Source organism: Sminthopsis crassicaudata, chromosome 1, assembly GCF_048593235.1.
Source record: "Sminthopsis crassicaudata isolate SCR6 chromosome 1, ASM4859323v1, whole genome shotgun sequence".
Lineage (NCBI taxonomy): Eukaryota > Metazoa > Chordata > Mammalia > Dasyuromorphia > Dasyuridae > Sminthopsis > Sminthopsis crassicaudata.
In genome coordinates, this window is record NC_133617.1 from 897,761 (window position 1) to 924,209 (window position 26,449).

The following is a 26,449-nucleotide window of genomic DNA, read 5'->3' on the forward strand; positions in this document are numbered from 1 at the left end:
CATCATTGATCAACTGGAAGTGAGTTGGATCTTCTTTATGTTGAAGATTTCCACTTCCATCAGAATACATCCTCATACAGTATCGTTGTTGAAGTGTACAGTGATCTTCTGGTTCTGCTCATTTCACTCAGCATCAGTTGATTTAAGTCTCTCCAACCCTCTCTGTATTCCTCCTGCTGGTCATTTCTTACTGAGCAATAATATTCCATAACTTTCATATACCACAATTTACCCAACCATTCTCCAACTGATGGACATCCATTCATCTTCCAGTTTCTAGCTACAACAAAAAGAGCTGCCACAAACATTTTGGCACATATATGTCTCTTTCCGCTCTTTAGTATTTCTTTGGGATATAATCCCAGTAGTAGCGCTGCTGGGTCAAAGGGTATGCACAGTTTGATAACTTTTTGGGCATAATTCCAGATTGCTCTCCAGAATGGCTGGATTCTTTCACAACTCCACCAGCAATGTATTAGTGTCCCAATTTCCCCACATCCCCTCCAACATTTGTCATTATTTGTTCCTGTCATCTTAGCCAATCTGACAGGTGTGTAGTGGTATCTCAGAGTGGTCTTAATTTGCATTTCTCTGATCAGTAGTGATTTGGAACACTCTTTCATGTGAGTGGATATAGTTTCAATTTCTTCCTCTGAGAATTGTCTGTTCATATCCCTTGACCATTTATCAATTGGAGAATGGTTTGGTTTCTTATAAATTATGGTCAGTTCTCTATATATTTTGGAAATGAGACCTTTGTCAGAACCTTTGTTTTTAAAAATATTTTCCCAATTTGTTACTTCCCTTCTAATCTTGTTTGCATTAGTATTATTTGTACAGAAACTTTTTAGTTTGATGTAATCAAAATCTTCTATTTTGTGATCAATAATGATCTCTAGTTCTCCTCTGGTCATAAATTCCTTCCTCCTCCACAAGTCTGAGAGGTAGATTATCCTCTGTTCCTCTAATCTATTTATTATCTCCCTCTTTATGCCTAAATCATGGACCCATTTTGATCTTATCTTGGTATATGGTGTTAAGTGTGGATCCATATCTAATTTCTGCCATACTAATTTCCAGTTTTCCCAACAGTTTTTTCCGAATAATGAATTTTTATCCCTAATGTTGGAGTCTTTGGGTTTGTCAAAGATTAGATTGCTATAGATGTACCCTTTTTTGTCCTTTGTATCTAATCTGTTCCACTGATCTACCGGTCTATTTCTTAGCCAATACCAAATGGTTTTGGTGACTGCTGCTATATAATATAGCTTTAGATCAGGTACACTTAGACCACCTTCCTCTGAGTTTTTTTTCATTAGTTCCCTTGCAATTCTTGACCTTTTATTCTTCCATATGAATTTTGTTGTTATTTTTTCTAGGTCATTAAAATAGTTTCTTGGGAGTCTGATTGGTATAGCACTAAATAAATAGATTAGTTTGGGGAGTATTGTCATCTTTATTATATTCGCTCGGCCTATCCAAGAGCACTGAATGTCTTTCCAATTATTTAAATCTGATTTTATTTTTGTGGCAAGTGTTTTGTAATTTTTCTCATATAATTCCTGACTTTTCTTTGGTAGATGGATTCCCAAATATTTTATACTATCAACATTTGTTTGGAATGGAATTTCTCTTTGTATCTCTTGCTGTTGCATTTTGTTAGTGATATATAAAAATGCCGAGGATTTATGTGGATTTATTTTGTATCCTGCCACTTTGCTGAAATTTTGAATTATTTCTAGTAGCTTTTTAGCAGAGTCTTTGGGGTTCTCTAAGTATACCATCATGTCATCTGCAAAAAGTGATAGTTTAATTTGAGAGGAAGAGAATTTGACAATATAGTCAGAAAGTTGGCCACAATCTACTAATTTACATTCAAATTTCACCAAAATTGATAAAGTATGATTATGTGAACTTAATGTAGTTTACTTTTCAGAAATATTGTTTCCAAAACTAGAAGTGTTAGGATAACACTTAAGGAGAAGGGTTAGAGAAGCAATAAATTGGGAAAACATTTTTACATCCAAAGGATCTGATAAAGGCCTCATTTCTAAAATATATGGAGAATTGACTCAAATTTATAATAGTTCAAGCCATTCTTCAATTGATAAATGGTCAAAGGATATGAACAGACAATTTTCAGATGGAGAAATTGAAACTATTTGTAACCACATGAAAAGGTGCTCCAAATCACTATTGATCAGAGAAATGCAAATTAAGACAACTCTGAGATACCACTACACACCTGTCAGATTAGCTAAGATGACAGGAAAAGATAATGATGAATGTTAGAGGGGATGTGGGAAAACTGGGACACTGATATATTATTGGTGGAACTGTGAATGGATCCAACCATTCTGGAGAGCAATTTGGATGAAAAAGTTATCAGTGTGCATGCCCTTTGATCCAGCAGTGTTTCTATGGGACTTATAACGCAAAGAGATTTTAAAGGAGGGAAAGGGACCCACATGTGCAAAAATTTTTGTGGCAGCCACCTTTGGTTGCCACAAACTGGTAACTGAGTGGATGCCCATCAGTTGAGGAATGGCTGAATAAATTATGGAATACTATTCCATAATTCCAAATGCTATGGAATACTATTGCTCTATAAGAAATGACCAGCAGGATGATTTCAGAGAGACTTGGAGACACCTACATGAACTGATCCTAAGAGAAATGAGCAGCACCAGGAGATCATTATAATCGGCAACAACAAGACTTTATGACAATTAATTCTGATGGCTGTGACTCTCTTCAACAATGAGATGATTCAAGCCAGTTCCAATTGTTCAGAGATAAAGAGAGACATCTACACCCAGAAAAAGGGCTGTGGGAACAGTGTGGAATACAACACAGCATTCTCACTCTCTGTTGTTATTTGCTTGTATTTTGTTTTTTTTCTCAGTTTTTCTTTTTCTTCCTTCTTGATCTGATTTTTCTTGTGCAACAAGATAACTGTATAAATATGTATACATATATTGGATCTAATATGTATTTCAACATATTTAATTAACATGCATAATCTGCCAACTAGGGGAGGTGTTGAGGGGAAGGAGGGGGAAAGTTGAAACAAAAAGTTATGCAAGGATCAATGTTGGAAAAATTACCCATGCATTTGCTTTGTAAATAAAAAAACTTTAATAAAAATAAAATAAAATATTATCATGAGAAAAAAAAAAGGAATTGTAATAAAGATTCAGAAATCCTTAACAAGAGTCCCTCTGATAATTCAATATTCAAATTGGGAGCCATTCTTAGTATCAAAATGAGCAAGCAGTTAAAGACCAAGAAAAGATTCATGGGTACTTTTGGTCCCAAGTATTGCCTCCTGGGAAGGCTCAGGTTTCTCTTACTGATCTTTGCTTTCTGCATCTAGGTTCAGTGTCATACTTATTCAGGGAAGATGTGGCAGCCAAGAGTTCATTCTTTTTGTCCATTGAACCAGTTTATGAATTAGTAGAGGACAGTGTTAGGAAAAACCTGGAGAGCATTTCATTCTTTTTGTCCATTGAACTAGTTTATGAATTAGTAGAGGACAGTGTTAGGAAAAACATGGAGAGCATTTATTTTCTTAAATAAATTAAAGGGATGATGTCATATAGCAAAAATATTAATACCAATGATGAAATAAATGTACACATAAACATCAGAGCAAATTGTTGTTATTCCCAGGTTGACCATACGATGTCACCAGAGATTGTGTTATCACATAGCAATAAGAGTATGGAGAGATGCAGGATTCTTGACTCAGTGAGAAGGCAGATGAAATTCACTTTCATTCTGAAAGTAACAATTCAAATTACCTTTATGATGCACAGAAGATTATTTATGGGTCAAAAACTATGGTGCATTTCAGTTATTGTGTGCTGATGGAGCCACATCAATTAATGATAAGGAAATGATCCTGGAGAGATGAGCTGAACACTTCCATAATGTCCTCAAAAAACCATCATCAGTCAATGGTGCAACCATTGACTGTCTACCTCAGGTCTAAATCAATCCTTCCCCTGTTGAAGTTTCCACTGGAGAAGAGATTTTGAATACAATTGGGCTACTTTTATGTTGCAAAACCCCTGGTGTTGATTCTGTCCCAGCTGATATTTACAAGATAGGGGCGGGAGTTCATTGCTCATACAAAAGGTGACTGAAAATTTCAGATTATACAGCAAGAAAGAGGTGGTTATGTCTCCACTGCCCAGCTCCATAAAAGTAAAGGATATAAATTGTCCTGTGACAATCACAGGGGTGGAAGTGCCCAGAAAAAGTTTATCATCATTGTACACTAATTTCATGATAGTATGCTTGCCTAGGTTCTGGACAATGGAAAATTCTCTTGTGCTTTCCCAGTCACTGACAGAATGAAACAAAACTGTGTGCTCACTCCTGTAAGGGTCCTTTAAATGGGCGGCCACAGCACAACAGGAAATTGAGTAGTCCGGAAGTAATCTCTGTGGATATAGGACTGCCCTGTGGGTAGGATCCTGGCCATATTGAGATAGCTTCATAATGGGTGACGGCTCTCTCGCTGGTTGGCTGTGTGTGTGACCTCACAGGCCCTTTATAAGCCCACTGCTTGCAGCCAGTTGCTCTCTTTAACCTGGCTCCTTAGCCTGGGGTAGCTGAGCCAAGCTGATGGATTGCCCAGAGAGGTAAGGAGTTTGGTAGTGAACATGTGGGTCTTCAGACCAGGTGTTCACTAGGGAGCTAACAAGTCAGGGCATCTTCAGTCAGGGCATTATGTGAGTAGGTATGATAAAGGCTTTTAAGATTACACGTGGCTGTTCTTGAGCATGCTACCGGTTATTAAACTATAGATTCAAGAAATCATGGCCAGAGACCTTTGAAGGCCTCAGAGGAGGCGAGCTGTGTAGAGTTGACACTGCAAAGGTCAGTGGTCAAAGGTACTCTGTTGGGCCTAGGACAGACTGGTAATAGTAACTGCCAGGAGAGCATGTTACACACTCCCATACTTTTTATCATGATGTTTTACTTATGTTGTCAAATGCTTTCAAAGAGGAAGAAAATGGCATCAAAGTCACTACAGAACTAATAGTAAATTGTCCAATTTTAAAAAGTGACAAGCCAAAACTAAAGTGAAGAGAGTTTTGGGGCATGATATTTTGTTTGCAGTTGATTGCACAATTACTGCAGCCTCTGAAAATGAGATGCACCAAAGTATGGATCAATTCTCTACTGCTTGTGCTAATTTTGTCCTAACTATTGACAACAAGGAAACACGGAAACTCCATTAAGCAGTACCACATTTTTGTGGAACCAAAAATTAGAGTAAATGGTAAAGTTTTGAATGCTGCAGATAAGTTTTCTTACCTTGGCAGTATATTTTCCAAGGATGTCTACATTGATCATGATATAAACACACTCATTGCCAGAACTTGTTAATTTTGTTTGGGAGGCTCCCAAGAAAAGTGTGGGAGAAGAGAGATATTAGACTGACTACCAAATCAAAGGTCTACAGAACTGTTGTGCTGAACTCATTGTTTCATGTTGGAGAAACCTGGACAGTCTACCAACACCATGACAGGAAACTGAACCACTTCCATTTGAATTGTCTTAAGTAAATTTTGCAGATCACCTGGCAAGGTGAGATACCAGACACTGAAGTCCTTAATTGAATTAAACTGCTAAGCATTACTATTCTACTGAAGAGAGCGCACCTCCATTGGACTGGCCACATTGTTCAAATGCCAAATGTAGAGTTGCCGAAAAAATTATTTTATGGAGAACTCAGGCAGGACAGGTGCTCACAAAGTGGTCAGGAAAAGCAATACAAGGCTACTTTTGAGGTATCTGTTAAGAACTTTAGAATCAATTGTATTTCTATCATTTCTATTTCCCCTTTAACTTTTTATCTCATTTTTGTTCTTATTTTAAGTAATTTGTTGGCTATTTTACAAATGCACATTTAGTTCATTGATACTCCCAAAGCCCATTTTGTTAAAGTATATTTGTGGGGTTATGATTGTTCCCCCTGAGAATTGTTTTAGTTACAACCCAAACACTCTGGTAAGTCTCATCTTCAGGAGAAGCTACAATAGCTCTCTTTACCTTCAGGAGAAAATATAGAATTGTATGTTTTTCCATGCAAAACTACCTTTCTAGGCCGATTGCATGAGCACTGGTCCTTTCAGAGCTACTGCTAAACTGATGGGCTTGGTCTTCCCTAGGCAGGACTTTACCCATTAATGTTCTCTCCATTTGCCTCATTCTTTTAAACCCTGAATTGCTTTTAAGACTCGTTTTAAATGCACCTACTTCAAGACATCTTTCCTGGTTCTCTGCAATTTTTAGTGTCTCCTTAGTGACAGGGAGAGAAAGGGTAAGGGAAGGAAGAAGAGGGAGGGAAAAGGAAGGAAGGAAGGAAGGAAGGAACGAAGGAACGAAGGAAAGAAGGAACAAAAGAATGAAGGGACAAAGGAACGAAGGAAAGAAGGGAAGGAGAGAACGAAGGAAGGAAGGAAAGAATGAAGCAATGACTAACGAACGGAATGCTAATTCTGCCTCAACCACTTTCCCTCTCCCTTCTCCCAAGAGAATTTAGACACGGTGCGCACAAATACAAACGTAGTGGCTACAATGTATCACAAAGGAATATACAAAATGTAACTGCATCAGAAACTTCGTGATCGCCACGAATACTCTGTATCCTTCACGAAGATAAAATCAACTGGTAGGGATAGACTTACACACTGGGCAGAGATGGGTTTAGAGTACAGCCTTTAATTGGCCAACATCTCCACGAATGGCAGCTCTTGCTGTTGCCCCACTCTAACCCCGGGTCTTGCAGAGGACGGGGATGAATGGGGATGGGGAGAGTTATTGTCGCCATAGCAACAATCCCTTCCCCTCCCCCCAAGTCTGAGAAGAAATAAATCTATGATACAGCACCGAAAAGAGAACTGCGCGCCCAGCTATCCTCCATGGTAAGAGATAGGGTGATTAATTCATCAGTCGATGTAAGCATTGTCTGGTAAATCTGGAAACTGAGGAAACTGAGGCAGAGATGAGGCTTGGAGATCTAGAGGGGTGGCGGGGCGGGAGAAGGGAGTGTGACTGTGCTTGAGTGTCTAAAAGAGACGGGTCCCGTCTAACAGTGGCTTTACCTGTTAGTCCCTGGTGTTTCCCCCGACAAACCTTCCCTGAATCCCCTCCCCCCTCATTTCCCCGAGCATTTCCTTAGCCTGTGTTCAGGCTGTCCACCGAGGAGATTTGGTGGATTTTGCTTCTGGGTCTCCACTGCACAGTGCTTGCTGTCAGGGTCGCCGCCCGCTGCTGCTCTCACCCCTCCTGTCCCCTCTTTTAGATCTGGTCCTATCAATTGTGTTAGAAAGCAGTCAACAATCGCTAAACATTAATTAAGCACCTAATATGTTCCAAGCAAATGGAAATGCAAAAGGAGGAAAAAGATAGCCCCAGCCCTCGCCAAGATAAATAGAGAGGGAAAGCACTCGATTCTAAGATGTTAAAGGAAGCTTCCCGTAGAAGGTGGGAATTTAACTGGTAGTTAAAGCCAGTGATTTCTAGGTGACCCAGCCACAAGTACAGCTCCTTACTACTGTGTGCCCTGAATATCCCCGAAAAGATTCCCCTTTGCATCTTTTGTGGACTGGAGCCTGCTGCCTCTGCTCAGATGCTTCTGACTTTTCATTGCAGAGGCAGCCTGAGGGTTTTTTCCGGTTGTAGGTGGACAGGGGACCAGCCACAGGATTCCTCTCCCCCTCCCCTTTTTTTTTTTTTTTTCTCCTTCTTTCCCTTCCCTTCCCTTTACTCACTTTGGGAGGAGAAGAGCAAAGAAGGAAGAATAACTCAATGATCCCTCATTGTCATGTCCCAACTGAATCTCTTCTCTTTGCAGAAATGCCCTTTTGGTCATTGCCATCTTGTAGTTCTGAACACAGGCTGCCCTGCAGGATGCTCCCTCTGCCTAAACGCCCTCTCCTCCCTCACTGACCCTATCTTTTCTGCAAGGAGTTGGAACACACCTTTATCAACCCATCCAGGCCCACTGATGTGGGTGTGATCAGAAGTCAGCCTAATACATTTTTCTTTCTCCCCCTAACCTCAAAGTTTCATTGAAGAGATAAAATTAACAATGTGGCAATTAGAGGGGTTGTTTTTGTATGCAATACAATTGACAAGTGACCTGCAGTCTTGTACTTTAGAACAAGAACTCCTTGAGGACAGGACCTTAGCATTTGTGTTTTTAGCATTTAGCTTAGAGCCTGTTATCTTAATTCAACTTGTTCCTGATATGAAGTGTTTTGTAAATTCAGATCAACTACAGATCAAAATGGACTGGAAGGAGCAGCCTGAATCTTTAGGAACAAGTGAAATTTTTGCTGCTGCTAATGACAACAATCTTTCTTTCTTTCTTTCTTTCTTTCTTTCTTTCTTTCTTTCTTTCTTTCTTTCTTTCTTTCTTTCTTTCTTTCTTTCTTTCTTTCTTTCTTTCTTTCTTTCTTTCTTTCTTTCTTTCTTTCTTTCTTTCTTTCTTTCTTTCTTTCTTTCTTTCTTTCTTTCTTTCTTTCTTTCTTTCTTTCTTTCTTTCTTTCTTTCTTTCTTTCTTTCTTTCTTTCTTTCTTTCTTTCTTTCTTTCTTCCTTCCTTCTTTCCTTCCTTCCTTCCTTCCTTCCTTCCTTCCTTCCTTCCTTCCTTCCTTCCTTCCTTCCTTCCTTTCTTTCTTTCTGTTTTTGTTTTTGTTTTTCTCAACTATAAAATGAAGATCATAATAGTATCTACTTCTCAGAGTTGTGAAAATCAAATGAAATAATATCTGTAAAGTTATTACTACAGCATCTAGTACATAGGAGAGGTTTAAATAAAGACTTATTCCCTTTCTTCTGGTATAATGTGCAGTTATTGCACTCCATTGAATTACCACTCCATTTTAACAATTCCTAAATTGTTTTTACTGATTACTTGTTTTGTAATATAGTTTGAGATAAGATAGTGATAGAGACATTTCCTTCCCACTCCTCCCCCATATTACTGTTCTTAACATTCTCAACATTTTGTTTCTATAGAAAAAAATTTAGTATTATCAAAGTATCCATTTTTTCTTGTTAATTGAAATTTGAAATGAAATAAAATAATTATATTAAAATATTTGTATTATACCTCAAAACATTTTGTTTATAAATACTTGTGGATGGTTCAAATATAATACTATTTTTTTTTTTTTTTTTAGTAAGGAAACTGAGGTGTACAAAAGTTAAATGACTCATTTGGACTCATACCAAAAGTAAATGTCAAATTCACAATTTCAAAAGGTAGAATAAACTATGGGCTTCCAAGTCATTCTCCCTTTTTTCCCTTCCAAATATGATTACCAGATGTTTTTTTTTGATCATGACTTTCAGGCAGACCAATAATTTTTGAATTATGTCTTCTAGATCTATTTTCTAGGTCAGTTGTTTTTTCAATGAGGTATCTCACAATTTTTTTTTTGTTTTTTTTTGGTTTTGCTTTTTGAATCTTGATTTTACTCAGTGAGCTTTTATATCTCCTTTTCCAATTGGCCAATTTTACTTTTTAAGGCATTCTTCTCTTCATTAGCTTTTAGTATTTCCTTTTGCAATACTCTCAATTATTTTCCTAATTTTCCTTTTATTTCTCTTATTTGATTTTCAAAATCCTCTTCTATAGCCTGAGCTCAATTCTTATTTTTCTTGGAGGCTTTGGATGTAGGAGCTTTGGCTTTGTTATCATTTTTTGAATGTGTGTTTTGATCTTCCTTGTCACCATAATACTTTCAATGGTCAGAAACTTTTTCTGTTGTCTGCTCATTTTCCTAGCTTTTTACTCAATTTTTAAACTGTTAAAGTAGGGATCTGTTTCCAGGGTGGAAGGTGTACTATTTTAAGCTTCAATAATTTTGTGCAGCTATTTTCAGAGATCCTTCTAGGTACTTGAATACAAGCACTCTTTTCTGCCCTGAAGCTGTTAGGAATGTCCCTGTTTTACTGTAGCTGTAAGATCTATTGCTAAACCAACCGAGTGCTGCACTGTAGATTCTGGGGCTGGGATCAAGGCTGCATTGGCATGGCCTGTACTGGGAAGACACACTGGACTCCCACCCTGTTGCCACAGACCTTCTCCACTGGCTTTCCAAGTCCTTCCTGGTGTCCCAGAGCTGAGAGGTTCAGAAGCCTCCAGTGGCTGATTTGGAGGTCCCACTTCACTGATTCTGTGACCCAGATAGGGGCTGGGGCAGGATCTGCACTGGTATGGCCCACACCAGGACCACAGGCTGAGCTCCCACCCTGCTGTCACAGACCTTTTGTGCTGATCTTCTAAGTTGCCTTCAGCTGGAAAATGTTCTACTTCATCTTTTCAGATGTCCTGATGCTCTAAAATTTGTTTACAATCATTATTTAAAGGAATTTGGTGCTATTTGAAGGAGAGGTTAGGCAAGTTTGTGCCTTTACTCCACCACCTTGGCTCTGCTTCCTCCTTTCTAAAGACTAAAGAAGCATACAAATATTTGTTCAGTATTTGTTCATCCCACACTTTCTTTCCTTGTTGAAATTTCCAAATTAATCTGTAGCTGTTGAGCATTTTATTTATTCTGAAATGGGTATATGTAATTGTTTCTGATTTGGTTTGCTTCATATACCTATTTTTTTCTCATTCTTGAGATTTATTAGGTGTCAGTATGAAATACAGAAGTAGCCTTTATTTAAAAAAATTATCATTTGTGGAATAAGTGAAAGAAATTTAAAGTAAGGTGTAAAGAAAAAACATGTCCAAGGTCACATTAGAACTTTGGTGAATTTAGCTACTATTTTTGGAGAGGTTAAAAGGAGATAGCTCAAGATACAAATGATTAACAGGAAATTCCTGTCTTAGGAGAGGTTAAAGGAGATAAGCTGAGACACAAAACATTAATAGAATTTTACAAACTTAAGAGAAATTCCTGTCTTATTTACAAATCTCTCCTCTTGGATAACATCTCTATATTGGAATGACAAACTTTGTTTTATGAATCTGATTAGGTATAAAATGAATCTCCAAAATTCTATTCCTTGTGTGAGGGATAGAAAATCCTATCCAAAAATGACTACTCAGAGATCACTCATAGAAAAGCAGAATTATTTATTAGAATCTTGAGAAGCGGACCCCATCCTGGTCTGTGAGCCAGATTCACAGCAGGAGAGAGCCACTTCCTTGAAGATGCTCATGACTTTTATACATTTCAGACAAAGAACCTTCAAAATCCCACCCTCCATAGGTTGTAATTGGTCATGTTTGGTCAGTGGAATGCAGCTGACAAGGTGATTTACAACCTCAGCCTCTTTGGCCATGTATATGTTCTTAATCCCTATTTGGGCAAAGGAATGCAGCCTAGGCCTTCACATGACTGGGGCCTATAGGCCTGATTTTATGTTAGCTAGCAGTCTCTGATCAATATGTGCTTAATCTGTAAGTTCGTCACCATACCTTACTCCACACACTTGCACTTGGTTTTTCCTTGCCTTTTGGCCACCAACTTTGTTCTGGTGTCCCCTCTTCAGGCAAGTCTGGCCTTTCTCTCTAGAGGCCAAATGCCTGCCTATCCCTTTACTATCAATAAAGACTTTGTTTTAACACAGCATTGAGTAGTGAATTCATTTGCTAAATGGACCTGGCCCTTGGTACTTTGGAGGAGAAGGAAGCATTGAACCATCTTTCCTTTTGAGCCTCATTTTCATCCTCAACATTTTATTTGTTGCATATATGTTTATTATTGACATTACTTCTTTAACATCTCTTACACATTTGTTTTTCTCTCCATTTGTGTGGCGAGCACCGGGCTTCTACTTGTCCTCTGTACTATTGTCAAAGCCTATGACTTCTGTTTAAAATGTATCTGATTTTTCAGGAATTGGTGGCTTTTAAAGATGTTGCTGTGGAGATTACTCAGGAGGAGTGGAGATACGTGGACTCATCTCAGAAAAAGTTGTACCATATTGTGATGATGGAGAACTATAAGAACTTGGTCTGCCTGGGTAAGGACAGCTTCAATTGGATCTCAAAATTTGCCCATTAGAGGGTCTTTGGTTCTCTCTTGGGAGGCTCTTTTTGGCTGAGCAGTAAGTATTTAGCACCAGAACAGCAGTTAGTAGTTCTGTGGATTTTCAGGTGGAGGTCTCTTGTTCTTGTTGTTGAGTCATTTTGATCACACCCAACTCTCTGTGACTCTATTTGGGGTTTTCTTGGCAAATATAGGGGAGTAGTTTGCCATTTCCTTCTCCAGCTCATTTTACAGATAAAGAAGTGAGACAAACAGGGCTAAACAGATGATATTCATCTGGAGCTGAATTTGAATTCAGGTCCTCCTGACTCCAGCATTGACCTTTTATCCACTAGTGCCCTTCTAAGTTGAAAGAAAGCCCCCATGTTTGTTTTGGTCTAATAAGTGTATATATATATATATCTCCAGGGGGAAGAGGGTCAGGCCAGTGCTTATTTTTTACAGCTTTATAATGTTATATTCTCCCCTTCCCCTTTTCTTTTTCCTATGGATAAGATTATCCCCTAAAGTCTTTCAAGCTTCTCATTGTCTTGGCAGTGAATGATTTAGAGATTAGGAAGTCAATATTTATTAAGTGCCAGGAACTGGGCTAAGCATTAGAGATACAAAGCAAGGTTTGAGAGAATTCCAGCCCTTGAGTTCACACTCTAATGGGGAAAAGGGAAGAAAAGACAAAAAGAAAATAAAAAGCAGAACAGAAGTGAGGAGAAGGAGGCTATCCAGTGCTGGGCTGGATGAGGGAGGCTACCCAGTGCTGGGGCTGGATGAAGTTCTGTAATTACCCAGGAAGTGATCTGAGAAAGTATTCATTTCAGAATTGATTTCATTTTGCATAATGATGAATGAGCAACTCCCTAATCTTGCCTAAAAATACAATACTAAACCCACACCAAGGGTCATTTGAGCCACCCTGATAGATACAATTTTTTTCTGCATTACCCTTTCTACCACTTTCCTCTTTTTATGATGAACATGGATTATATTTAATAAGCCAGATGTGATCTCACAATTGGAGAAAAAGGAAACATCTTGGATGACAGAAGAACAAGTCCAAAGAAACAGTTGCCCAGGTGAGTGAATGAAACTTTCTACAATTCCTGACTGCCCATTTAAGGAGAAAACAACTTTAAAATGTAGGAGTCAGGGCTTTCCTGAAACTTTCCCATGAGCTGCCTGTCATGAGCTGGTCCATAGAGCTCCATCTCCAGTACATCATACATTCATTGAATGACACCCCTTTGCACCCTTTGTTCAGAGAAAGAGACTCAGAAAAAGAGGAACTCTTTACAAAGTATAGAGCTTATTCTATCCTTTTTCTTTAGTGTTTCCTCCTGATCAGATGCTGTTCTCCTTGCATCATCTTCCAAATTTATTCATACTTTCTCTTTTCTGAAATGTGTGCACTTATTTAGGAGTGATAATAACACAGATTTAATGTTTACCTCAGTGTCTTTATGGGATCTCTCACTTTTATGTATTTGTTGGGATTAATTGGTTCTATTTTTATGTATTTTTATTTGCAGTATGTGTATTCCGATTCTTCTTTCTTAGGACACTTATGATTCAATAATGTATGGATTCATAGTGTTCATAAAAAATGTTTGATCAAATAAGATAACATGGAAAAGCTTAGGACTGGATGCCTAATGTAATATTTGCTTTGCCAAACTGAACAGCTAGTTATCATTATCAGTTATGATGATTAAATAATGCATTGATATTCCAAAATTTATGCAGCTACAACTAATCATTGGCTAGATTTCCTATCTGGCTGTTACTAAAAGAACTGCCAGATATTGATGAGAACTAGATAAGGAGTATTTAAATGAAATTAGATTTAATTGAGGTCTAGTGGCAGGTTCGGGGTACAGGGAGTCAAATAGAGCTCCCCTGCTACCCCTTTGGATTCGTCACAAGGATACAGAGTTAAATGAGGTGTAGTAGTGGTGCAAGAGTCTTCTGTAAAGGAATTTACAGACCTGAAAATCTAGATTGATAAAAGAGGTTTATTGTGGGGTTTGAAAGTAAAGTTTAGTTAGTAAAGTTGAGGGTAGAGAGAAGAGGGCACTGGAGCTACAGGTCCGGTGGGCAGAAACACTTGACATGACCGGCATAAGGATGCCATGTTTGGGATCTCTGCAAAGAGTGGACTCCAGTTTTGCCCCTTTTATAATAAGGGGGCTTTTGGTAATCTGAAGGGGCTCATGGATGGAGTCCCAGGTTGGCTTCTGGCTTGAGCTTCAGCCAGGGTTAGAATTTGAATAGAATTCAATGGGTTTTTAGATAAGGAGGAAACTTGTTTGTGCTTGGGGTGGGGGTTGGGAAACCTGAGCAGATCATTAGAATGGGGGCTGGCACAGCCCAAGTTAGCTCAAATCTGATGGGGGCTGGGAGAGTCCAGATATTTCCCACTAGAATTCAAAAGGGTGCTTTTTACCAGGATTTTTGAATCAAAGGTCAGCCATGGGGATTGGGAATCAGAAAGGAATCTTAAAGGGGCTATAACCCACATCATTCCCTCCACAAGCAGTTAAAGCTTAAATTAATTTAAGAAAAAAAAAAAAAGATTTGGGGAAGTGTCCCTCATTTGAGGCAGGGTTGAAGATTTTCTCCAAGGATCTTCAGAGTAGTGGGGTCCCCTCTTCAATATGATTACTGAGCTGTTATCCAAAGACTATGGAATGGGGAAAGTACCACACAATTAGAGCAGGCCAAAACAATGGAGTCTGCAAACTGGAATTTGATTCCTAGCACTATTATAGAGTATATTATTAAAAGACTGGATAATCAATGTCTACCACAAAGCACATGGACTGCAGAAAAACAAATGAATTCAGTAAGACTGTACCATACCCAACTCAACATTTTGTGGAGTTTTGACAAAGTTACTAGATTAGTAATCTGGAGAATATTATAGATATAATTTACCCAGATTTTAGGCTAAAACTTGATAATGTTTCTGATGCTGGTTTTCTGGAAATAGATGGAGAGATGCTGTACATGTAATGGGATTCAGAGGTGGTTGACTGGCTAAATCTAAAGTATCCTTATTCATGGTTTAATTTTCATTTGGTAGAAAGCTCCCAATATAGTAAATTAGGGACTTTTGCTTGGCCTTGTGCCACTGAATATCAATGAGTCACTGCATTTTATAATTGTTTGGGAATTCAGTCCCACTCCTATAAGAAAAAAGGATCCAAACCACAACATCCTGGTTGGTTATGAGGAAGATAGGTGATGCAGCAGACAGAGTTCTGACTAGACTTGTTCTTTCAATGACAAGACAATGACAATGACAAAACCTGCCTCAGACACTTTCTATGTGATCCTGAACATATTACTTAACCCCTCTCAGCCTACTAATCAAATTGTTGTAAGGTTTAAATGAGATAATGTATGTAAAATGATTTACAAATTGTAAAACACATGGTAGTAGTGATGGGCTACTATTGCTGTTGTAGCATCTGCTTTTGCTTTGGGAAATCTAATGATGGAGAACCCACTACCTCCTGTGACTACCCTCCTGTACCCTGGGACAGTGACATAGAAACAAGGCTCTACATCATCTTCTTTGTTTTCTCTGAACACTCTGCAGTTCATCAATGTCCTTCTGTATATTCAGTGCCCTAAACTGAAGATGACAATTCAGATTGGTTCTGACCATAGTGGATGGCAGTGGGATCATCATTGCTCTCATCCTGGGAATTCTAATTCCCAAATGCTTTTAAAATGCTGAAGCCAATTAACACTTCCACTGACAATAGTGTACATATCTTCCCAAAACCTTGTCAATATTGCTTATAACTATTTTTGTCATCTTTGGCAATCTTCAGAGTATAAGGCAAAACTTCAGAGTTGTTTTTGAGTTGCATTTCTTTTATTTGGAGTACTTTTTCATTTGCTAATAATTTGAATTCTTTTGAGAATTTTTTGTTCATATCCTTTGATGATTTATTTATATAATTTTATATATTTATATTTATTATTAATTTAAATTAATAATTTATAATTATTTATGTAATAACTTTTGATTATATGTATGCACAAACATGTGTCTATTGATTGTATTATATATAAATGTGTATGTGTATTCAAAAAAATTCATTTGTATATGTGTATATACAGAAAGAGAGAAAAAGTGTGTGTGTGTGTGTGTGTGTGTGTGTGTAGGGGGAAGAAAAACAGAAAAAGAAGGGGGGGAGAGAGAGAGAGGGAGGGAGAGGAGAGGGGAAATGGAGAGAGACTGAAGGAGAGAGGGAATGATAAAAAGAGTATTTGTTTTTTGTTTCTATCTTCTACCTCTAAGGAAAGATAGGGGAGGGAATAGAAATGAAAAGAAGAATGAAGGAAGGAAGTAAAGAATGGAAAGGGGAAGGAAAGAAAAGATAAAAGAAGTCCTTTCTACATTGGCCATGTTCATTGTTCATGTAGTTCTTGTGCTGCAAATTAATCTGTCATCTCTTTGTTATGAGGTGGGCAACAGCACTTTTCATCATTGTTGTTGTTCAGTCATGTACAACTCTTCATGACTCCATAGACTATATTGTCCATGGAATCTTCTTGGCAAAGATACTAGAATGATTTATTTCTTTCTCCAGTGGATTAAAACAAACAGAAATTAAGTGATTTGCCTAGAATCTCTCACCTATTGTCTGAAGCCAGATTTTAATCAGGCCTATTTTTTAATTTACTCCATGCTCAGTGCTCTATATATTGAGCAACCCAACTGCCTCCTTCTCATCATTAGTCCCCTGGAATCATGGTTGGATCATTTATCAGAGTTCTAAAGTCTCAAAAAGATTTGTTTTTACAATATTAATGTTATAGTAAAATTACTATAACCAATTTTATAGTAAGAAAAATGGTTCTGCTTGTATAGACTTTTTAGAAATTATCTTTTTTCAAAATTAATTTTATAATTATAATTTTTTTGACAGCACATATGCATGGGTAATTTTTTTTTACAACACTATCCCTTGTATTCACTTTTCCAAATTTTCACCTCCTTCTCTCTATTCCCTCCTCTAGATGACAGGCAATTCTATATATGTTAAATGTGTTACAGTATATCCTAGATACAATATATGTGTGTAAAACCAAATTTCTTGTTGCACGATAAGAATTGGATTCCAAAGGTATAAGTAACCTGAGTAGAAAGACAATAGTGCAAACAGTTCACACTCATTTTCCAGTGTTCCTTCTCTGGGTGTAGCTGTTTCTGTCCATCATTGATCAACTGGAAGTGAATTGGATCTTCTCTATGTTGAAGATATCCACTTCAATCAGAATATATCTTCATATAGTATCATTGTTGAAGTGCATAGTGATCTGGTTCTGCTCATTTCACTCAGCATCAGTTCATGTAAGTTTTTCTAAGCCTGTGGTCAAAAAATTATCTTTTTAATGAACAAAAATGTCTACAAGAATGTACATATACATAATTTATTTACGTGTATTCACATGCACATGTACTTTTCTACATTATATATCTATGTAATTATATTATGTATATATTAACCAGAGGTTGGTGGCACATGTGAGTAGAGACTTATGGATTCATCGTTGGCCATTACATTCATTAGTGTTTCAAAGTTATTCAACAGTTTCTACAATATTGATGTCACTGTACAAATTGTTCTGGTCCTACTCACCTTATTCTGCCTCATTTCATATAGATTTCCTCAGGTTTCTCTAAAACCAATATCTCTCAAACACAATCTCTTGCAGCATAATAGTATTTCATCATATTCATATATCTCAACCCAGTCTTTCCTCAATTGATGGGCAATTCCTCAGATTTTCATTTTTTGCCACTTCAAACAGAAATTTTTTCCTATCTTTTCTGTAATTTCTTTCTCCTTTTTCCCCTTTCCCTTTTGAGTGAAATATATTCCTGTACCCCACTGTATATATTATTTGTATATATTATTCACTCATTTGACCAGTTCAAGTGACAATGATCTTCTAGTGTCAGCTGATGACCTTCCTCATTTTTGGCATAGACTTTTACTAGAATACCCTAATTATTTGAGAAAATTTTCCTTAACCCTCTTTTACTCCACCACAATGTTTTCCTCTTCCCCATTAGTTTCATTCTTCTTTTAAGATTATCTGAATATAACAGAACCACTTCCAGATCTTTTAATTTCTTCCATTATTCCCAATGTTGATAGGGTTCAAAGAATGCACATGCATCATGTTCCCTTAAATACTATTTAAATCTTATTTGTATTTGTTTATCTTTTTATGTTTCTATTCACTCCTGTATTTAAACTTCTAAGTTCTTATATAATTCTGGTCTTTTCATCAGGAATAACTGGAACTCTTCTATTTCATTTCATTAAATGTACTTTTATCACACACATCCCATAGTATTACGCTTTATTTTGCTACGTAAAGTAGTTTTTACTATATTCCCATGTCCATTGCCTTCTGAAATAGCACATCACAAACTCTCCACCTCTTTATTGTGGTGGTTACTAAACACTGTATGATTCTGGTTGTGACTTCTTAGAATTTGAATTCCTTATTTCTTTTTGTGGCATTTTAAAATTGACCTGGAAGGTTCTGATTTGGGCTATAATGTTCTTGGGATTTTTCATTTTAGGAATTTCTTTAGCAGGGTACTGGAGGATTGTTTCAATTTATACTTTGTATTCTATTTCTAAAACGGCTAAACAGTTTTCTATTGGCACTTTAAAAATACATCTAAGCTCATTTTTAGCTATGACTTTCAGGTAGGATTCCTGATTTTTTATTTTTTTTTTTGGTCCTCAATATGTGTTCTAAGTATTTTTTCCCCTAAGAGATACCTTAATTGTCTTTCTCTTTTCCCCAGCATTTATACTTTCTCTAAATATTTCTTATCATCTCATGGAATCAGTGGCTTCTATAAGTCCATTTTAATTTTCTGAGAGTTTATTGCTTGTTGTTTATTGCTATTGTTGCTATAGAATTAACACTAAGCAGCTAGTTCCTTTTCCAATTCTTTCTCCCCTAGTTCTCAATCTTTTCAACTTTCCCCTTTAATATTTTGATTTTGTAGACTAAAACATTTTAATCCTTTTAATTCTTGCTTTATATCTTTCAGAAATTATATTTGAGTTTGTATTCAAACTGTACCCTCTTAAGGCTTAACTCCAAGGTGCCTCAATGTTCTTGTCACTGCAATAGCTTTTTATGGTGAGATTCTTTTTTTGTTTGTATATTCTTTTATCTTACTTCATTATTTCATCATTTATGTTGGAGGCAGGCTATTAGTGCTTCTATAGGAATAGTTTAGGCTGGTCCTTTTGCTACCTCCTTGGGATATTGAATGTTGTGTTACAGTAGTCTCTCAACTGATATTGATTATATGAAAACTTTTAGTGCTCCCAAAAGGGTCTAATCCAGAGGAAAGTCTGATCATGGGCCTATTATTCTGAGCTCAGATTCTTGAACTGTGTTTGGGTCTAAATAATAGGCTGCTGCTAAACTTAACCTCCATCAGTCAACTGGAATACTTCATTGCTTTATAGTGACAAAATCTTCTCTTTCCTTTGAGATTCCTGCTGAGGTTATTTCTCTGCAAGATTCAAATTGGTCTAGAATTTGGAACTGAATATTTGCCCCACACTTTGGTTCTTCTACCTGAGTTGGAATTCTATGAATGGTCACACTCCTGACCAGACTTAATTCCTAGTAAATGCAGACCTCTCTGTCAGTACTTACTTCAGATGGAAAAATGACTCCGATTTTTTCTTGGATTTTCCCAAGAGGATTTAGATAGGTGCATTTCATAGGTCTATTTGCAGTAGTTTTTTGGTAGGGAGAGATCACTATTTTTTCTTTTTATTCCATCTCTGAGCTCTATCTTGATCATCCACTCTGCATTACTGTTAACTGTTGATCATCCATCTATAGTTTAAATATTTCTGGCTGAGAACAACTGTATCCCATTATGAGAAGGTAATATAATGCAGTTTTTAAAAAGGACCATTGGAATAAAATATAACATAAGGGAAAGAACTTTGGATTTAGAGTCAGTAGAACTTAGTTTGAATTACAGATTAAAAACTTATTAACAATATGACTTTTAGTAAGTTGCTAAGTTATTATAAACTTCATTTCCATTTGCAAAGTTGTGAGGTTCAAGGCAAAGTATTTTATAAGCTGTAATAACTGTAATAATAATTTATATTTAGGAAACATTTTGAAGTTTGAAAAACATTTTCCTTACAAATGTAAGGAAATTGTAACCCTACAAATGTAACATTATATTATTTTTCTATATAATGTCTTTTGAAAATTGAGAATTATTATTCTTTATGAATGTGATAGAGGACACTAGAGGAAATAGAAAATACTTAAATCCCCACCAAGATTAGGAGATTAGGTTCAAAACTAAGTTTATTGTGATAATTGACATTTCTTCTTTCTTTCAGATTGGGAGGTCACATCTGTAAACAAGAAGTTCATTCCAAAACTGGGCATTCCTGTGCAATAATCATATCAGAAAAAAATCACAACTGATTATCCTTATATCTCTAATTTGGAAGAATCTTGGAAATATGAATACAATTCAGAGAGGAAGAAGAGTGATAAAAAGAAAATCCATAAAGAAAATATCATCCAAAGGAAACCACATAGTAAATTGAGAAATCATCAATATAATAAATATGGTCAAATCTTTGCTGTAAAGTCAGTTCTTTTTCCACAACATAGAGTCTTCATAGGTAAGAATCTTTCCAAATGTTATGCACATAGAAAGGGATTTAAACTCTATTCAGATCTAAGAAAATACAATGAAAGTTACTCAAAGAAGATATTTTCTAAGTATAATGTAAGAAGGAAATATTTCAGTTATCATTTAGATCTTATTGAATATCACAGAATGCACACTGGAAAAAAACTTCATGAATGTGGGAAAGCCATATGGAAAAAACAACTTCTTCAACAACAAAGAATTCATACTATACAGAAATATTATGCATATTTTGATTGTGGGAAAGCTTATAACAAAATAAAACTTACTTAAAATTTTAAAATTCTTACTGGAGATAAACTTTATAAATTTAGAGAATGTGGGAAACACTTTCAACCAAAATTCACATCTTACTCAACACCTGAAGATTCATAATGGAGAAAAATGTTATGAATGGAATAAATGTGTGAAAACCTGGACAGCTCATCCCTTGCTTCTCCTTTTAGAACTCATACTGGAGTAAAACCTTACAGGTGTATTAAATGTGGGAAAGCTTTTGGCAAAAGGACATAGCTTATTCAACATTGGAGAATTCATACTGTAGAGAAACCTTATGACTGTAGTGAATGTGGAAAGGCTTTCCATCAGAGCTCACAGCTTACTCAACATTAGAAAATTCATACTGGAGAAAAACCTTTTGAATGTGATGAATGTGGGAGAGCCTTCCGCCAGAGATCACAGCTCACTTACCATCAGAGAATTTATACTGGAGAAAAACCTTATGAATGTAGTGAATGTGGTAAGGCCTTCTGTCAGAGCACTGAACTCACTCAACATCATAGAATTCGTACAAGTGAGAAGCCTTTTGAATGTCATGAATGTGGTGTGGCCTTCCGCCTGAGTATGGGACTTATTCGCCATCAGAAAATTCACACTGGAGAGAAACTTTATGAATGCAGTGAATGTGGAAAGGCCTTCTGTCAGAGAGCAGAACTTACTATACATTATAGAATTCATACAGGAGAGAAACTCTATGTGTGTAATGATTGTGGAAAGGCCTTTCACTAAAGCTCACAACTAACTCGACATCAAAAAATTCATACAGGAGAGAGACCTTATAAGTGCAATGAATTTGGAAAAGCCTTCCGTTAGAGTTCAGAGCTTACATGACATCAGAAAATTCATACAGGGGAAAAACCTTTTGAATGTGATGAATGTGGGAGAGCCTTTTGCCGGAGATCACAACTTACCACCAGAGAATTCATACTGGAGAAAAACCTTATGAATGTAATCAATGTGATAAGGCCTTCTGTCAGAAAACTGAACTTGCTCAACATCAGAGAATTCATACTAGTGAGAAACCTTTCAAATGTAAGGAATGTGATATGGCTTTTCATCTCAGTGCTGTGCTTAGTCGCCATCAGAAAATCCATACTGGAGAAAAACCTTATAAATGCATTGAATGTGGGAAGGCCTTCTACCAGAAAGCAGAACTTACTGTACATTATAGAATTCATACAGGAGAGAAACCTTATGTGTGCAATGAATGTGGGATGCCTTTCCGGCAGAGCTCATAATTGACTCCACATCTTAGAATTCATACTGGAGAGAAACCTTATCATTGTAATAAGTGTGGGAAGGCTTTTCGCCAGAATACAGGACTTACTCAACATCAGAGACTTCATATAGAAGATAAATCTTATGGATATACTGATTTAAAAAAGCTTTGCTCCAAAGTAAACATCTTGGCATTACTTCATAGTGAAATGAAGAGTTATGAATGTAATGATCTTTCTTTACATTAAAAATATATAATGATATATTTTGACACAAGACATTTCCCAAGAAGCATTCTCTAGTAAATTTTTCACCTGTTAACAGAAAGGATGAACATATTTGACTAGAGCTTTGTAGCCATATTTCCCAACAAGGATCCTCTAGAAAATTTTTCACTTCTTAACAGAAAGGATTCTGTCTTATATTCAATTTGCCTTGTTGGGAAATGTCCCATGTATCCACAAAGCTCCAGTCAAATACAATAGTCAATGTTATTACTATACTATTAAAGGCAAATTGATCTACTTGATAATTGACTTTTTTCCAGTATTTTTTTCCTTGAGATTATAGCTCAGGAGTTTCGCAAACATTTTTTCCATGGGATCTCTTTTCAAAAGTGATCAATGAATCCTTTCAATGAGTATTTTTCCCTCTATTTTTAGAATATCATATTTCTTTTTGCGCCTTCATATATAAGTGTTTTAACATTGTTGCCTTCTTGTGGGTTTGTGTTTTGATTTTTCCTCTTACCATAGTAGCTTGCTATAGTCAGGGCTTTTTTGTTGTTCATTTTTTCCAGCCTATTTGCTGACTTTAAAAATTAAATAAACTCCTGAGGTGCAGGGGACATTGTCCCAAGCTTCTTGTACTAAGGTTGTGGACCTGGCCATTGGCTTTCTGGGGCTTCTACGACTTGTGGTTCACCTGGTCTGCTGGGATTGTTGAGTTTGCCAGGCCTGATGTGAGGGAATTGAAGGTTTTACAATTGACCAAGTAAGCTGCTGGCATGCTGTGTTGGTTGCTCATCTATGATGGGATAAAGTGCACTTTCTGCACTTGGCTGGGCTACCCTTGTACACAGATAAGACAGAACTTTCCTGTAGTTTTTCTGAGCTATCTCACCATATATTTTTTGTGAGTTCTATCATTCCAAATTTGTTTTGAGGCATGATTTAAAGTTATTTCAAGAGGAACTTGGAAAAGCTCAAATTTTTGCCTTTTCTCTGCCATCATGGTTCCACCATACCCCAACCACTTTTAATAATAGTTGTTGTTATTCAGTCATGTCAGTCATGTCTGGTTCTTTGTGACTCCATTGATGATTTTCTTGGAAAAAATACTGGAGTGGTTAACCATTTCTTTCCCTGGTTCTTATTGCAGATGAGGAAATTGAGTTAAGTGACTTTCCCAAGGTCACAGAGCTAGTAAGTATCTAAGGCTAGATTTGTTGAATTCAAGAAGATGAGTGCTCCTGACTTGAGATCTGGTGCTGCTTGCCTTTTTAATTCTAGTTCCTCCTCCTACTTTATTTTCTATTTATTCTCTATATAGATGATTCATATATAATTGTTCAGTTGTTGGATCCTTGATTCCATGCAAGAACTGCCTTTTGCTTCTCTATACATATAGCACAGAACCCAGCATAAAGTAGACACTTAATAAATGCTCATTGACTGACAATGCCACAAAAACCTAGAGAGGAAATTGTTTGAGAGGATCAATGAGCTCTGAGAAGACCAAAAAAATTAAGGAATTAAGGAAAGGACATCATGTTTGCCAATCAGGTATCCCTGGAAGCTAGAAACTCAATGAATGATGTAATTGAAGAATAGACAGTAGAGAGTATGAGAAAAGGAAACAATAGCACCTTATTGTAAAATACTTTCTTCTTTCAAATGGAAGAGAGATATAGATTGGTAGATAGCAAAGATAAATTGACTAAGTGAAAATCATTTTAAGGATGAAGACGGCATTGATATGTCTAGAGGCTACCAGCAATCACATAGGCACCAGAGACAGATTGAATATTGAAAGAATGGGAATCCTTGACTCTACAATCTTATGGAGAAAAAGGAAAGGGAAGATATCATGACAAATATATGGGCTGTCTTGAAAAAAGAAGTTATCTCCTCATGTCAGACAGAAGGGAAGAAGTCTGTGACTATAAAAACAACTGGTTGATGTGCTATGAAAAAAGAGAATAGAAGAGAGAACTCTAAGTCAAATGATCAAAGGAAGAAAGTCAAGCTATCAATTATTATATGAAAAATGCTCTAAATAAGTATTTATTGGATATATGCAAGTTAAAGCACCTCCAAAGTTCTACCCATGAGATGATAAAAAATAAAAATGAGAAATATTGCTCAAGCTGTGGCTAAATGAGTATTTTAGCATGCTCTTGGTAGAAGTGCAGCTTGTTTCAGTCATTATGATAATCAATTCGGAACTATGACTAAGTGACTTAATTCTGTTACTTTTATTCACCCATCAGAGCCATAATCCAAATTCCAAAGTCCAAAGAGGTCCAAGAAAAAGGAAAATAGTATTTGCATAAGAATTAATAATAAAAATAACAATAGCATTTTTAAATGATTTACATTTTGCAAAGAACTTTACAAATATCTCATTCAATCTAAAAAACAACTTTGGGAGGGAGATGCTATTTTGGCCTGCTGCATGTTACACAAAAAGTATCTGAGCCTGAATGTAAACTCAAGTCTTCCCTATTTATAAGTAAATTTCTCTATCTACTACGCCAATATACACACTCGATGTGTGTGTGTGTGTGTGTGTGTGTGTGTGTGTGTGTGTGTGTGTGTATTGGCTAAACAACACATTGATAATGAATGTCATTATTCCAGTGTTAAGTATCTAAGGTCTGATTTAAACTCAGGTCCTTCTGACTTCAGGATTGGTGCTGTATCCACTGTGACACCCAGCTGCCCCAATAAGGGCAATTTCAAAGGAAACTTGAAAAAACTCTGAAATTAGAGTGAAAAGATTTAAACTAAAAGAATAGTTTTGACAATGATGATCACATTTTTGGGGGGAAATAATGTGAAAGATTTTGAAACTCTGACAAATACAATCATACACTAAAAAGTGTAGAGATCTTGAGGTGAAACAAGTCACAGCCATTCTGCTAGAGAGGAATGGAGTTAAATTAAAGACATACTGATTGGGTTTGTGGATACGAACAATTTGGACATTTTGCTAGACAATGCATATTCTTATAAACTTTTTATGTTATATTTTTAATTGCTCAGTTTTGGGAGAGGTAATGGCAATGCTTGTAAATACAAATAAATGTTTAAAAGGTTATCACAGAATGTTTGAAAAAAATATTCTGAATGTCAGCTTCTTACAAAGCTATCTCACATGTGATCTTCAAATATTTATCTCTTCACTTAGCTCTATGAATAAAGGAGAATTGAATTAGTCCAAAAGAAATACAAGATGCACAAAATTGAAAAAGCTACACAAAATGTTCATATGGACAATTTGCGTCTGACCCTGTGACAGAGCATTCTGATCTCATTATTGGCTGATCAGCCACAACAGGACACACACTAACATAGTGATATCATTCTGAGAACAAAGGATAACAACCAACCAACCAAGTAGTGGGAAGAATCTCTATCTTCCCCTTTTTCTTTTTTGCCTTTGTTCCTTGATCTGTCCTTAAGAGTATTGCCAAAGGTAAATTCAGAATTCATACACTTAAAATGAGAAGTTAAGTGATGGAGTGGACAGACCACTTGGCTTAGAATTAAAAAGATTTGTCTTTGTGAATTCAAAGCTGGTCCCAGACACTTACTAGCTGTGTGACTTTGGGCAAGTCACTTAATCCTATTTGCTTCAGTCTCTCATGTGTAAAATGAGCTGAAGAAATGACCAACCATTCCAGTATCTTTGCTAAGAAAATTCCAAATTGAATCAGACTTATATGAAACAATTTTACAACAACATTCAATAAATATTTATTGATTCCTAGGGGTAATGAAGAGTACAAGTGATGTCATCACAGTGATGTACATTAAGAACACAAAAGAAAAGGAAGAAATCTTTGACTTCCTTTTGGAAAAGGCAATATGTACAAAATTACTTAAGTATAAGATCATTAGCAGGTAAGACTGAAATTGACATCTGGGAAGTATGCAGGATTAAGGGCAGGTCTTA

General features: G+C 36.5%; 2 pseudogenes and 1 gene segment (V, D, J or C); 2 read left to right on the plus strand and 1 right to left on the minus strand.

Annotated features, from left to right (window-relative positions):
- The window catches only part of LOC141556155 (immunoglobulin lambda variable 9-49-like), a 1,090,947-nt gene that overhangs the window by 869,431 nt on the left and 195,067 nt on the right, over window positions 1-26,449 (minus strand).
- On the plus strand, window positions 11,261-21,103 carry LOC141552165 (zinc finger protein 10-like; annotated as a pseudogene).
- On the plus strand, window positions 21,105-22,518 carry LOC141552166 (uncharacterized; annotated as a pseudogene).